General features: G+C 37.3%; 1 protein-coding gene and 1 long non-coding RNA gene across 41 annotated transcripts in view; one reads left to right on the top strand and one right to left on the bottom strand.

Annotated features, from left to right (window-relative positions):
* The window catches only part of SOX6 (SRY-box transcription factor 6), a 389870-nt gene that overhangs the window by 198696 nt on the left and 177885 nt on the right, over window positions 1–13289 (top strand). The window lies entirely within an intron of this gene.
* LOC107314638 (uncharacterized) lies at window positions 3024–13214 on the bottom strand. Of its 2 annotated transcripts, XR_004307304.2 has the most exons (3): window positions 13011–13214; window positions 11514–11861; window positions 3024–10778 (listed from the first exon to the last, which is right to left on the bottom strand). It is a non-coding gene; the product is annotated as an uncharacterized LOC107314638 (long non-coding RNA). The 2 variants fall into 2 exon arrangements; XR_014946476.1 differs by having other exon boundaries at window positions 3024–11861.

The following is a 13289-nucleotide window of genomic DNA, read 5'->3' as shown; positions in this document are numbered from 1 at the left end:
TACCTTTAAGAGGCTATAGATGAAGCCAGTATTTTTCAAAAGTTACATGGATTTGAGAATATGCATTCCTTCCCCCCCCCCCCCATTCAGAATACAAAGAACCCCAGATCACTGTATTTGAAAAAGTCATTAGGCAAAAAACACAATTTATGTTAACCATTTGTGCTCTTTTTTACTGCAAACAATTGCACTGTAGAATCTGATTAAATGTGAGCTCATCTGTCTAGCTGATGGGATCAGTTTCGTGCCTCTGGTGAAAAAATGGAGACTGAAGTGAATTTTTTTCTTTTCAAACCTCTAAAAATACTTGGGCCATTCTCACCAGTTAGGAATTTTAATATGTTTACTGTTCTTCATGTAACCAATTCCACAACTGTGCTGTTACAGTTTAAAAAATAAAAATAAAATAGGAGCATGCTAAAACATGAGTTGAAATATCTTTAATAGCAAAAAAAAAAAAATCAAAATATAAATATGACTTAAGACCAGAGTCATTTTTTTTCCCATTTCCAATATTTCTTAAGCATGTTCTGGCTAATCAAATAATCAAAATTTATTTTCAGTAAAATAAGTAATGTGGAATTATTTACTTTATCAAACTTGTGCTGTTGTTTCTTGTTTAAATCATAAATGCGCATGGAAATCTGAATGAGAGGAGATTAAAAGGTTTAAATAGCTTTAAAATTATATTTACAGTAGTGCAATCTGTCAGTTTTAATACTAATCTGCTTTTTTAGTTGAGATTGTACTGTTAAAAAAAAAACAACAAAGCACACAAAACGCCACAAAAAAGCACACGCAGACTGGGCTAAAATAGCCTGGAATATCTGCATGATGAAGCTTGCTTGTTCCTTTCTTAATCACTCAGAGTTCTCAAGGAAAAGTTTGGTTCAGTGTTTCGATATTAGCTGTACTTCTTAGAAATGACCTTGTGGGGTAGAGAAGCATGGCACAGTGGCACTTTCCAGCTGTACACATGGTATCCGTCGGGGTACAATCATGCTCAGTCCCAGCACCGCAGGCTTGGACATATGTTGAGTTTTATTTCTTTCTTCTGACATTAATCCTATTCACCAGCTGTTCTGCCAGCTGCCATTCTTCAGCTTGGAGATTATATTTTGGGGGATACCAACAATCGCCTAGTTGACCAATGTTCTCCCCACTTAGTTTAAAAAATGATTGGAGTTCTGGGTTAGCATTACTCAGTCTTTTTTACTTCTTCTGTCCTTAACTGTCTTTGAATTCTAGGCTTGATTTATGATTACTTTGAATGCACTGCAGAAAAACCCTCAAAAGGGCTTTGATTTCTACCATACTGGTAAATCTGTGTGCACAGAAAAAAAATAAAAAGGTTTGCAGTTAACATTCTGAAAGCTGTAATTAATGTTACATGCACTATTATGTAAACAGCATTAATTAGTGCCAAATTCTTCAGATAAAAATCATATTTTAGTCAAAAGAATGTCTTAATTTTTCATTTCTACATGTGCCTATTTTAAGAAGTTGCATTTTTTGTAAGAAATGGTTTCACTAATCTAGTTTGAACAGACTATTAAATCTCTGTTACACTCATAACATATACTAATAAGTCGTATAGATTTCTCAGTTCATATTCCAGATGATCTGTCCATAAGCAGGATGTTAAACATCTGTAGTTTAAGCCTTCTGGGACTAACAAATGCATTAATGCTGGAAAGAAATGTGGCCTGAACAATAAGGTTACAGACCATGTGGTAAAGAAACAGCCCCGATATCATCAGCTCAGCACATACGGCGCACTATGCCTGAGTTGTAATACAGTAATAAAAGAACAATGAGAGTCTTAAACTGTATCCATTTATAGCATATATTTATCACATTCATATCAGTAAAGACCGAGAATCCCATACTCAATGTAATTATTTCATGTGGCAATTTAATGATCTTTGTTGCACATGCTTCACAATTGAGCAAAATTGGCTATTAGCTGGATAAGGTTAAACTAAACTATAACAGTAAATATTTATTATGGGAATATTCAATTAATAACACATATTCTGCATGTCTTTGCACAGCCAGTGATTACATTCAGATCATGTAAAAATCCTCCAGCTCAGATCACACTCTAAGGAAACGAGTAGCTACATTAATAAAAACCACCCACCTCGAGTCCTTTTTCCCCTGTACTCTTTTGCAGAGTTAAGACAATGTTCTTTTAATACAGTTTGAGACTTAAAGTATCAATATTTATCCTAAGAAATATTTTCCAAATAGGAGTTACTCTTGTCTTCCATTGTAGTCAGGAAAAGTTTTTCGGGGGAAAAAGGGAGGGGGATTCCTAAGAAATATTGTCCATGAGATGATGTTCCACGCTCACCAGTAGTGAACCCCCTTTACTAAATATGGCCATTCTATTTATAGAAATATTCATATTTTCATTGGTGGCCAAAGCACTGCTTATAGGAAAACCTACAGGTGACTAATAGGAGTTGCTCACTAAGTGGAATAATGAATAGTATTAGGTGTCAATTAAATCAAGCTTCCCCGAGGTGCAGGTGCTCCACAATGTACTGACACATTTCAAGTAGCAGCGCCACTTCACCCATGCATATGAACAAGCACATTTGCATATTAAAAAGCTGAAAATTATTTAACTGAAGCAAAAGTCTTTTAGAGATGATGGAGGTTATTAAAACTGTTGACAAGAAAGAAGGTAATTGCCTGAAAATGAGAGATGACATTCTGCTATACACAGGGAACGTTGTTTTTGTTGTATTGTGCAGCAGTGCCTGGGTGTATAACCTATTACATTGAGATTGCTCCTATGCAATTAGACCCTTTTTGTCCTCACTTCAATAAGGCTATGATTATGAAGGATTGAAGAACACTTGGCATATTGAATGTCTGTTGTTTTTATAACTTCGTCAGAAATGACAAAACACGTTTTGTGTCCTGTTTTTTCTTTGTAGGCTTATTGATTCTGTGATTATAATATTCATAAAAGACAATGTGTTCATGGTTGAACACTCTGTCATTTATACAGGTTTTATTTTTTTTTTAATTTTTGAGTGTAGTACTTGTTTGAATGCCAAGGTGTTAGTCAGAAAGATGGGCATATAGAAAGTAAAAAAGATGAATAGGTGAGAAATATAGCCCTTTAATAATACCAAATATTTCTACTAAGAGAGAAATGAAAAGCTCATGTATTTCAAAAGAATTTGCTCACAAATACCAACTTAGAGTGGATTTACTTTTTATCTCTTGGCAGTGATTGTTTTCCTCTGTGCTCTCTTTGTCCTGTCTTTCCTGGTGATGCTCTAAAGAAACCATTTGTACTGCACCTTGCAAGTGACTTGAAAAATTGCTTCCCTGGAAGCCAGGAGCGAGACACTTCAGTTAGTTCACATAGGATCTGACAAGGAAGAAAACAATGGAGTTTCATTTTACATAACTCCCCAAGATAAAGGTGCTTGGCAGGCAATACTATTTAATGCTCACCACCTAAATGGTCGTTTGTGGTGGGATTTACAAAACTGCCTAAGAGATTTGGATGCCCAATTCCCATTAAAGTTAATGAGAACTGGCTGCATCCAAATTCCCTTTGCAGCTTTGAAAATGTCAACCAGCCTTCCAGTGTTTGTGATCATCCTGTATGTCAAGACAATGTTTCCTACAGGCTCTGTTTTTTGTTGGGTTCTCTATATACCAGGAGTTGGCTGAGAGTCTGGAGAGAAGCACAGTGGTTTTAGTGACTTGCTTTGAGTTTGGGCAAAGGTGTAAGTTACCCTTTCTGCTTCTGGTTCCTTCTCTGTAATTTGGAGATGCTGGCACTTACTAGAATTTGATGTATGCTTAGTATCTTCTGAATGAATTTATTTATAAGTGTCAATGCTATTGAATAAGATGGATTTTTTGCACTTCTAGGGTGCTGGTCTGTTGAGGTGTGTAAGGCATGAAAGACCCTCATCTGTCTAAAACAGTTTTAAATGGATTAAATCACAGAATATTGTAATGATATAAATTATTTATGATATAATTGATGTACTCAAATACATAATGAGTCATGAGGATAGATGATCGAAACTCAAGTAAAAGTATGTCATTTATTAGTATTAAGTATCTTTTCAAGAATGCATGATTTCTTTCAAGTTGTGGCGTTTTCGTATGTGATTGCATTTTAATCTTGTCTGCCACTGCATGCTGTGTACTTCCAGCTGACCCTTTCATGAAACCATTTATTTGAACTCCGAGATGCTGAAATTTTCTGCTTCCCTAAAATCGTGTTGGTCACAATTTGAAACAGTAAAGTTTAAAGTTCGTGGGGTCAGTCCAGTAGTTCTTGCTTAGATAACACACTGTTATGTGCAAGGTGAAAAATTAATGAATAAATGTGCCATATTGAAGTTCCCAATTGGACTGCTGAGATAATTCCAATGGACCAGATTTTCAAATGACCCTAGCATTAAACAGCTTTTATTTAGTCACAAAAGAGGTCATTTATTAAAATTCTTGGCGCTAAGAAAAATGGGAACCCTTCAGAGAAACTGTTCTCTCAAAATCTTTTGGGTGCTTGAAAGAGAGTTCAACTTTCTGGCAAATGGAATGACTTGCTTTTTGGTAAACATATGAGAAAAGAGGAAGCCCAGCAGTTGTCACACAGTTCTATTCTAGTGTCGTGCTCGGTATGATATGCAGCACGTTTCTGCAGTCACATAGAGTATTTGGTATTTCATTGCCTTGGCATCTAGTATTCTTTTCAAAGAAAGAAAACTGATCCATTTGTTCCAAGGGAGTGCGCCACTTACTGACTGTAGAGAACATCTATGGCATGATAAAAGAAGCTGTAACTTCAAACACAGTGGCTTGCATATTCATCTAAAATATACTGTGGGAAGGTTTATTAGCCAAGAGATAGATGACTGTTATGGGCTAAGAAATATCATTTGACAGGTCCTGTGCAGAAACCATTATGGAAGTCTTTTCAAACTATAAGTAATCTCATAGATTTTAATAGAAGATAAATCAGTTTGCATTCTATTGAAAATTAATGTTTCTGAAATCTTATTTTAACCAGCAGAGTTTTTGGCTTTGACCAAAACACAATCACAGAATGTTCTTTATGCCATTAGTGAGGCAGAGCATATGTTTTGCTTTATCGGTTGCTGACATTATACATACTGATTTACTGGTTTGAAAACAGTAGCTGGGCCACTAGGATCCATTTAATTTGTATTAAGCTAAAATTTTATCCTGCACTTTGAAATTCTAGAAAGTAGTGCCTTTTTTTTTTTTTTTTTTTAAATAATATGTATATATTTTACATTCCTATGTAAGATCTTTCTTTTACAAAGCCAAGCGGTCTCTCTTGTGCTGAGGCATGGAACAGCCGTGAGTGGTAGCTGTTCTTACACAAGACTGTCAGTTGGTGGACAAGTGGGGAAAGAAAAATGATGCTAACCCAAGCCTGCAGAACTTCTGCTTCATAACCGCTCTGAAATCAGAACCACATTCATTTTGAAGTGAGTAGCCACATGGAGCTTGGTGAACCTTGCAGACTTGCTGCTGATTACTACACCCTTACTTGCACTTAGCTAGGATAGGCAGGGCTCATGGGTTCAAGAGATCCCTGCTTGATGGGGTGGTTGCTGACAATTTTGACATCTTCTTAGTGGCTTTTTTTTTTGTATCCCAAGCTTGCAGGAAAGGAGGTGCAGCATGGGCTTTGTGAGATGCAGTAGCAGCAGAGACTTTGAGGGGGCTGTCTGCAGTCTGACGTGAAAGGGTTGAGGTCCTGCAAAAAAATAGCTGACTACCCCCAAGGAGGATCTAAATCCTGAAAACACACTTGCAGCCGCTAGCTCCTGTATTGCTTTGTGTGAAATATATTATAGAACCACATTTTTTTAATTTTTTTTTTTTTCTGGTGGAATTGATATTTGGCTCGTAGTGTCTTGACCTTGTAGTTGCATATACTGAGAACATACTTTCTAGTGACCCAAGCGATGAGTTGTGGCTACAGACTGACTCTGGATGTCTAACTTGAAATGTACAGGGAATGATTTTTTCAGATACATTCAACTTTACAGATAAAACCTCAACTTTCCAAACTGCTGGGCCCAGCAGCTCTAAAACTGAGGTGTGTTTTGATTCAAGCACTGTACCTAAATTTTCTGACAGTTCTTTGAATGCTCCAATTGTGTATGTCTCTGTATCTAGCTATAAGCGCACAGATGTATAAATAAGTTTTGTGAATGTTCAGTGTACATGAAATACAGGAGTTCTATGTATTATTCCAATTCATCTGGGCAGTAAAACCCAGCTGTCATTATACAACACTTTCCCTCTTTCAAATGACAGTTATGAAAAGGCAGACTAGCTTTTCTTTCAGAGACCCAAAAGCATCTGTTGGTTTTCCTGTGCCTCTATTACACCAGGCTGAAGGTGTTGTTGATAATGCCTTCTGAACAACCTTCAGTTTAAACAAGGATCAAATTCTCTTTATTAGCATGAAAAAAAGAGAAATATTTATTGTTTGAACTGGATACAATGTTCTTCAAATCTCATTAAATGTTTCTGGAGTCACACTGGTCAATACTGGTTCTTTTCCTCATATTTGGGGATCCTATCTTCTCTGATAAGAACAAACCTGATAAATGCAAACCTGTGCATATTTCAGTGCAAAAAAAAAAACAACAACAACAAACACCCTACCTTTTGTTCTGTCTATATTTATGTAAGCAATTTTTAATTTTTCTCTTCATTTTATTCAGTTTTGTCATTAATGTAGCTTAAGAATTGAATGGTTGAGAGTGATTTTTGGTTTTTGGTTGGTATTTTTTGTTGTTGTTGTTGTTGTTTTGGTTTTTGGTTTTTTTTTTTTTGAGAGCTTCAGTAACAGAAAATCTTACATCTTGGGAGAATAAAGACACCCAAACTATTGTTTAGCTGTCTAACTCCCTGTTACACTAATGGCAATTAGACACTTAAATCTTATTTAGATATCTGAATAACCTCGAGGATTTGAGCTACTAGATCTTTGTCTGACACAGTTCTTACATGGAAAAGAAAATTAGGGAAGACAGTATGGAAACAATAGTACAATGTAGGATTAATTGATTCCTAGGTGATTTGCCTGCCTGAATCTAGACAGCTTTTTGAAGTATCAAACAATTTTGAGTAAAAACAATCAAATGTTTAAGAAATTAGCCTCTATTCTAATTAATCAAATTTTGAATTTTCAGACATTGGGCAGATACAGTTGAATTTTCCAAAAGATGAGTTAGAAAGAAGAAAGTATTTCATGAAGGCCAGATTCTGATTTAGTGAGAGTCACAAAAGAACATAAATTCTTTTTGTACCTTGTTTCCCTGTATGATTCAAAACAATTTATTTATTTATTTATTTGCATGGCATCTATGGTCAAATCTGAACATTGCTGAATAAATTCCATTCAGAAGCATCTTTCTGAATAAGCATTTAAAGGAATGCCTACAACTGGGTTCTATGGCTTTGGTGGTAGTTTTTTTTGTTGTTGTTGTTCGGTTTGTTTTCTTTCTAGTTCTACATTGTACAAAAACTAGGAATAGGACTTGGTGAGCAGGAACTGTCTATTGGCCACTTTTGGGTGATGGTAATAACTAAAATGAAATTCAGAGCCTCACTTGGAATAATTAATTATTACATTTTCCAAGCATGAGTATTTGGGGCACCTCTTTTCTGTCACGTGTAATCATTTAATACTCATTATGAAATTATGGTCAGAATGAGCTTAATAACCTTGCATTGTGGTGTTTTCAATTCTGTTAGCTGTTACACAATGTTATTTTTCAAGTCATTTTTTAAAAAATTGTCGTTTGCCAAATTTTCCTGTTTATGAACTATTCGGAGATAATTGAAATTGCCTGTTTCTCACATGTATCCTATTCATGCCATCTGCTACCTGAAATTTGGTTTGGATACTTGCCATGCAGTTGTAAAGTGCTTTTCATTTTTATTTATTTCTTGTTGACCATATGTTGTGCTTATATTTGGGTTACATTTAGTGTCATATGTATATCTAAAAAAGAGAAACCATACATTTGTCTTGATGTACCCACTTTACAGTAGTTTACTTATTATCACCTGATGATGTCTCAAGCCCAAAATTTAATTTCATAAAGGTTGGTATTCATTCATGTTGGAAATTTAGAAGTGCTTTCTCAACTAAACTTAAAATTATGAAAAAGTTATAATAGTTATCTGGGGAAAAAGAATCAGTGGTAGTATTGAATCTATCGGTATTGCAACATTTCAAAAGACATAAGTTCTTTAATAGCCACGTGTGATAAAACCTTATTTCTATCTGAGAAACTGAGGCATGAATAGATTGTGACGCTGATTTTTCCACTACTGATGTTTTGTAAACCAGTCTAGTTCACAGGAGTGTGGTGATAAACTCTGCTATTCCTTCATTCCCCTTTCATTCTAATGCAGTGGGCCAGACCAGGTAGTCATCCAGGAGTTAGCAGTTATTGCAGCTTCTGCAGGCTTGCATGGTAGCATTACAGTACTATGAGGTTTCTTTTTCAGATAGCCCAAGAATTGTTAGATTTTCCTTAGCATTAGTCAACAAAACCAAATCAGTGATTATGTACGTAGGTGTGTGGAATGACTGAGATTTGATTTGTTAAGATGTTTATCTTCTGCGGTGAGGTAGTATAATTTACTTCTGACTATGTCAGTGACGAGTAATGCTTTCTCTGTTTGTTTTTGGAAATAAATTTTGGAGCAAACCAACTGTTATACAGCCTTCAGATTGCTTCAGAAATGTATGTTTGTATATGTCTGTATATTTAATATACATTTTGCCTGTAATGAGAGGCTAATCAAAATGGCTGGGTATGTACACTGACTGCTCCTTCTCCTTCAAGAGTTCCTGCAAGCAAATTGTTGGAAGGAGGTCAGAGAGGATTCGTGGCTTCCCCTCCTGTAGCTCAGCATGTGCAAAGATCTGGCTGGCTAAAGAGGACTGCTAGGCTCCATTCCCAGACGCACTGCTGAGGCAAAGCTGCTCTGAGAGTCTTGCTGGACTCCTGTGGCAGTGATGCTGCCTCAAAGAGCTGTGGCATGCATTTCACTTGATGTTTCTGACTGCTGAGCTGTCACACTTTGCCAGAGAGAGAATGGAAGAGATGGGAAGTAGAAAGGTAGAGCTTCGGTTTGCTCTCCAAAATATTTGAAACTCTTGCATGCATATGTTCTGGAAAGAAATCCTTGAAGCCCAGTATGAAGAAATATTTCATTCTTTGAAAGCTCTTTAATTATTCACAATAATCCTTAACGTGGCTTCTGGGAGACAAGATTTCAAAATCCTGTCTTCTTTGGACTCACTGGCCCAAGCCTCTTGATCCTATTGCCCTGAGTTTCGCTGAATCTATACTGGGCTCAGGCAACTTCCTGAGAGCATGTCTGAGCAAAACGTGTCTTCTAGGCAGAAGATGAAAGTGGAGAAGGAGAAAAGAATGTGTAAACTTAAGGACTAGATATCTCTATGCAGTGGAGAAAGGTAACAGAAGAAACCAAAAAAGAGGACAGAAACATTAAGGGAGACAGAGAAATTTTTCCCAGTCAAGTTTAGAGTGTAAGAAGTGAGCATCTGCAGAAAAGATTTAGTCTTACACATGGCTTCAGTATTGGAGATCGCTCTGTTGTGTGCACAGGTCTCATCTTTCCACTTTCAGGTGTGCAGAACCCCAGTCCCTAAAGCCCATGTGTTACTTATGGTGATTAGAACTAATTCATATTTGCTCTCTGGCAGTTAGCCTGAGGTCAGCTGATAAAGGTGGCATTTTTAGCGAAAGGGCTATTATTTTTCCAGGCTCAGGGTTTACTGTTGTCATTTGACTTGGAAAATGTGGACTAGATGAATGGACTTGTTCCTTTTGTAGGGGATTACAATAACACACGGAAGCTTGTGAGTCTTTCTGACAGATGTGTTGGCGGCCTGCCACTGCATGAAGGGTGCGGCCCTGACTGACAACTTGCAATTATATGATGATGAATGGTTCTGATGTGTGTTCAAGAGAAAACCACTTTCTAGAAAGTGAAAGTCGTGCATGCGGTTCCTATAAAGTAAGACTTAAGAAAGACCCTAACTTCTATTTTTTGTTGGGATAACTGATTTGGATCCCCTTTTCTGTCAAGCTTTGTCTGGTTTGGATAAATAGGGGCCAAACCAAAGTTTATGTGGGGAAATTTAGCTTTGGCCCATTTTGGCTTAAGAAATGCTTTATCTGCGTTTTTAGTCAAACTGACATCATCATTGTAGAAATACACATGCACACACACAGAAAAATACTTAAACATATACACATGACTGTGCAGTAGCCAACAAGTTCATCAAAGAAAATCCATCAAGCAAAAAACCACTTTTCTTTCAGGGGTATAATTCACCCATCAGTAGGCCTGTGTAGCTCATGCTAGCGTTAATGGGAGTTTCAGCCACACAGCAAAGACAGAATGTACCCACAGATAACTTACAAATGATCTCTTTCTTTACTAGATTTAGTCCAGATTTTTACAGCACAGTACTGTTAGAATCATAGCTTCTGAGCAACAAGACGTAGAGAAGGTCCAGTGTGGAGTACCAGTGATCTTGACCCTGGCAAGGTACTTCAGAAGATAGTTGATGTTTGTTGTTTTTTTTCCTCCTGGTGCAGGGACTGTATCTACTGTCTAGTATAAATTGTACAATTTCAGGGAGCTTTTGGGGATAACTTTGCTTGATAGAGTTATGATATTGTCAGTTAAAACTAGAACACCTGCAAAAGAAGAAAAGTTGGGCTTTTAGATAAGGATATACTATCTAAGCAAGGGAAAGGATGATATAAATGTAGTGTTTAAAGAAAAATCTGATGTTTGCTTGATTTGAAAAAAGAGCATTCTCTTATTATTCTTTTGAATGCAGAATTAATGGCTGACGGGTTCTTTACATATGTCTTTCAGTTTGGTCAGTTCTACTGACTCTTCTTGTGTAACACTGATCTCTATCTATTACAAAGAGAAGGAAGCCTGGTAGGACATGGTGATTTTTGCATGATTTAGCAGTGATTGAATCTTTTGATTTTACTGTTTGTTTGTTGGCAATATTTGTTCTTATTCTCTGATCAGCTACTCAGTATGGCAGAAAGTTACACTTTTAGGGCTGGGGTCTGTCATCCATCTTGTGAAACTTCTTTCATCAGTGCAAATAAGATTAAAAAATACAATCAAAATGAGTAGGCAAATTTTATACTTATTTGATAAATATCTGCATTAAGTAAATGACTGTGGCAATTTAAATTCTTTAACCTATGTTCTGTGACTAATTGCCTGTGTAATCGTAGGTGCTGAGCAGGCCCAGTTAAAAATTTTTCAGAAGCAAGATGTTATTGTCTTTGTTTCAAAGTTCATGTTTAAACGACTGTTTATAAGACAATAAACTCATTAAGAAGCTGCATTTTGCTGAGGAAGTAAATACATTATTTCCTGTCAGCTGATAGGCTTTTGGACAGTACCTGCTCATGCCTGGATATGGGGAAGTTCACCTGAAGGAATTATTTTTCCTAAATCCAAAGTCTTCTCTGAATTGTTCCTACTTGCATAAATCTGGAAACTTCTCATAACTTGAGCAATCTGAGCAATTTTGTTGCAGAGAAAAAGAATTCCAGGTAGTTTCAGTGCTCCTGGAGTATACTTGCAGCTCTGGGATCTGCAGTGACTTATCTGCCTTTTGGAAAAGCTGTGCCTGTGCATACCACCTGCTCCCTTGATGGAGATTATATTTTCACGCTTGTTGACCACTGGCTTAGGTGGAGTGCTAGAAGTTGTACTGGTTGAGATTGTAAGTTAGATGACATTTATAACTGTGGAAGAAAAAAGGAACAAAAGTAAACAAATTCAGTATGCTTAGACCAGTGAATTCTGGATGTTTTATGATTTTCACTCGGAGTAATTAAGATGATTCTTTATTTTTTTCCAGGACTTCCATTAGGAAGTGCATTAGGTCCTGCGAATATACTGGTAATAAATGCAGTCCTTGTCACAGACAGCTCTCAGTCAAGTCCTGTGATGAGAGAGAACAGGTGAAAATATGATTGGTGGAGAGAAGTGGGCACTGTAATGATGCTAGCATATTTGATACAAGAGCAGCAGTCGCAGTGAACCACCTGCCTAGCCATACATAAGGTGGTGTAAATTATACCTCACCCATAAATAAGTGTTTAAAAAAAAAGCTTTAGGAACCAGAGTCATGTAACTTGCTATGTTTGAGACTCTGCCTTCTTATGCCTAAAGTGCTCATTAATATACAAACAGTGTGAGAGTGCCAATGTGGGAGTACATCTTAGGCAGGTTTGCAGACTCAAGATTAGAAGGCCGATTGATTGACAAAAAGATTGCATGACTATCTAAGTGCAGTGAGTTCTCTTGTTAGTGTTAAAAAAAACACATCCTAATAAGGTAATTCAAATGTGGAGTAAAAACAATGAAAAAGGGTAGTACATTCATTTCACCTTTAACATGTGTAGACACAAACTATATGGACCAAACCATGAGCATGTGGTGAACCTGGCAACAGCCCAAGCTGCTGCGTTTGCCTTGATAGAAACTTTTGCATTGGTATCCTGAGTTCCTTCAGAAGACAGATGGCCAAGGGACATGATTGTCCGCCCCTATTCAGCCTTCATGAGGCCCCAGCTGGGGTACCGCATCCAAGTCTGGGGCCACCAGCACAAGGAAGATGTGGAGCTTTTGGAGAGGGTCCAGAGGAGGATCATGAGGATGATCCAAGGGCTGGAGCACCTCTCCTTTGAAGTCTGAAGGAACTGGGCATGTTCAGCCTGGAAAAGAGAAGGCTGAGGGGAGACTTAATTGTGACCTTCCAGTATTGAAAGGGAGTTTATAAACATAAGGCAAATAAACTTTTTACACCAGTAGATAGTGATAGGACAAGGGGAAATTGCTTTACACTAAAGTCAGGGAGATTTTGATTAGACATTGGGGAAACTTTTTACCAAGAAAGTGGTGTGGTGCTGGAACAGGTTGCCCAGAGTTCATGGATGTCCCTGGAGGTGTTTAAGGCCAGACTGGATGGGGGCTTGGCCGTCTGATCTGGTGCTTGAACTAGGGGTTGGCAACCCTGCCTGCAGCAGGAGGGTTGGAACTTGATGATACTTGAAGTCCCTTTCCAAACCAGCCGTTCCATGATCAATTGACTCTAGATGACTTAACAGATGACACAGCACATCCTGCTGTGACATCACTTATGAGCAGGCAGGGGAGGTGTGCAGGTC

Source organism: Coturnix japonica, chromosome 5, assembly GCF_054131305.1.
Source record: "Coturnix japonica strain WE chromosome 5, WE-NBRP24, whole genome shotgun sequence".
Lineage (NCBI taxonomy): Eukaryota > Metazoa > Chordata > Aves > Galliformes > Phasianidae > Coturnix > Coturnix japonica.
Note: the sequence above shows the minus strand (reverse complement) of the source record. Positions and strands in the feature narration are given on the sequence as shown.